Source organism: Hemibagrus wyckioides, linkage group LG02 (genome assembly GCF_019097595.1).
Source record: "Hemibagrus wyckioides isolate EC202008001 linkage group LG02, SWU_Hwy_1.0, whole genome shotgun sequence".
NCBI lineage: Eukaryota > Metazoa > Chordata > Actinopteri > Siluriformes > Bagridae > Hemibagrus > Hemibagrus wyckioides.
This window is the reverse complement of record NC_080711.1, coordinates 3,891,428-3,893,927: the sequence shown is the minus strand read 5'-3', so window position 1 is coordinate 3,893,927 and position 2,500 is coordinate 3,891,428. Positions and strand designations below refer to the sequence as shown.

The 2,500-nt window shown below is 41.2% G+C and overlaps 1 protein-coding gene across 5 annotated transcripts in view; it reads left to right on the top strand.

The window, feature by feature from the left end:
* Positions 1-2,181: 2,181 nt before the first annotated feature.
* kcnc3a (potassium voltage-gated channel, Shaw-related subfamily, member 3a) overlaps positions 2,182-2,500 on the top strand; it is a 104,723-nt gene continuing 104,404 nt past the window's right edge. For 2 of the 5 annotated variants that reach the window (XM_058418526.1, XM_058418516.1), the window contains exon 1: positions 2,182-2,500. This exon is cut by the window's right edge. The gene's annotated coding sequence lies outside the window, so the exon portion shown is untranslated. The other 3 variants (XM_058418554.1, XM_058418546.1, XM_058418536.1) reach the window with 2 other exon arrangements.

Here is a 2,500-nt window from a genome sequence, read left to right as displayed (position 1 = left end):
ATAAAGCATTATCACTGAGTTATTTGTGTTTATTCAGCTACAAGAGTGTTAGTGAGATCAGGCACTGATATCCAGTGAAGAGGCTCCAGGTCCAGTTCTTCTCAGAGACGTTCAGTGGGGTCGAGGTCACGGCTCAGTGCAGGGCACTCCAACCTTGAGGAACCAGAGGCATGGTCCAGTCCGGCTGGAACAGGTTTGAGTCTCTTAGTTTCAGTGAAGGGAAATCGTAACCCTACAAATCATCTAAACATACAATTGCGTGCTTCTAAATTCATGGGATTCAAATGAGGAAGAACCGTATTGGAAGCGAAAGTGTTGGGTTCTGTTGTGCAACAATTCAGTGGACTTTATTTATCTCTTTGCTCACAGATTCTTAATGGTCATATATTTCCACTTAATGGTCATGACTTAATGGTCATATATTTTATGGATGGATAGGTAGGTAGGTAGGTAGGTAGGTAGGTAGGTAGGTAAGATAGATAGATAGATAGATAGATAGATAGATAGATAGATGATACAAATTGGTGGTCATGTGTACTTCTTAGCATTACCCGTGCCTAGCACTAACAACAATGCTTGTGAATAGTTTATAGCTGTTTATTCTTTATCACAGTTTTTTTTATTTCTCTTGTATTTGATGAGATTTTTTTTCTTTCATTAATTGAAAAGAACCGTAGATGCAACAGAACTGGACACGTGAAAGCCCCCATGGTTCCTAAATCCTAGAATTTTGATCACAGAAGTGGACTAAATTCTAAAGCTAGGCAGTTTTACTCATTTTATATGTTTATTTCTCTCGTGTAAATGTGAACTATGTTGCCATGGTGCTACCTGGTGGTCAGCTGTAGGTCTTGGGGTTCTTTACATTTCCAGAATGCGTAGATTATTATTCGGTTATTCTATGGGAAAATAATTGAATACTGCATTATAATCATGTTACGTAATTTATTACTCTTAGAACCAAAAAACTTTCCTTGCTAAGACCTTCAACAGCGGAGTGGCCAGTATTGACCTAGTGACTTGTGGCCATCATGGGTGGGGCACAATACTAATCCACAATGATATATCAGTCTGCGGAGTGGGATTTCAGAGGGATGTGAAAAAAACACATAATTTGAGCTTACATAGCAACAGGATAAATATTATGATGTACGCTAGCATTACGATTTCAATATCAGTAGCTAACCGTGGCTTATAACGTACTGAAGAAATCCATAGATCCAGAAATCGTGCCTCTGAAGTATAAAGGCTCTGTCAGTGTTTGCTCACCTGTTTTTTCATTGTGGTCAGTTCATTGTGATTCCTGCGTTTGCTAGCTAAACGTACCTGATCATGAACCAGGTGAGGACACAGACGTTCACATCTCCTCAAACACACCATAATGCTCTGTAGCTACAAATATGTGCATTTGATACACCACCTGTTTTTTTTTGTGTGTGTGTGTTGAAATTTAATGTGAGGTTATCATCTAGAAGGAATAAAGCATTATCACTGAGTTATTTGTGTTTATTCAGCTACAAGAGTGTTAGTGAGATCAGGCACTGATATCCAGTGAAGAGGCTCCAGGTCCAGTTCTTCTCAGAGACGTTCAGTGGGGTCGAGGTCACGGCTCAGTGCAGGGCACTCCAACCTTGAGGAACCAGAGGCATTGTCCAGTCCGGCTGGAACAGGTTTGAGTCTCTTAGTTTCAGTGAAGGGAAATCGTAACCCTACAAATCATCTAAACATACAATTGTGTGCTTCTAAATTCATGGGATTCAAATGAGGAAGAACCGTATTGGAAGCGATAGATAGATAGATAGATAGATAGATAGATAGATAGATAGATAGATAGATAGATAGATAGATAGATAGATAGATGGATGGATGGATGGATGGATGGATGGATGGATGAATGGATGGATGGATAGGTAGGAAGATAGACAGACAGACAGACAGACAGATAGATAGATAGATAGATAGATAGATAGATAGATAGATAGATAGATAGATAGATAGATTTGTATGTAGCTTGTCTTGCTTTATTAGTTAAGAGATGAAGAAACGAAATCCAATATCCAATCCAATCAAATGTCATTTGTAGGTTATGACTTTGTCATGTGATCATGTGACTCACAAAGGCTCGGTATTGTTGTAACGTTTTTTCCCCCGTTATACTGTCCACACATGCCAATAGATCAATACAGACGTGAAGACGCCTCATCTCCATCATCACGGCGTGTCCTGGAGCAGGGAAACACACCAGAACAGGGGGACTCCTGGATTTATTTATAGCATGCATGCATGGCAATGCTGCAGCATCCGGCTCGTGGCGCTTAGATGGTTAAGTGGCACAGGGTGGAGTCTGGGGGAGAGAGGGGCGCACCAGCTGCCACCTTCCCCTCCATCCAACATAAAGAGAGAGAGGGAGAGGGAGGGGACGGGACTGACCACTAGATTACTCTAAGGACTACACTGCTCGTCGGAAAGCCCTAGAAAACTGACCCAAACACACACCTCG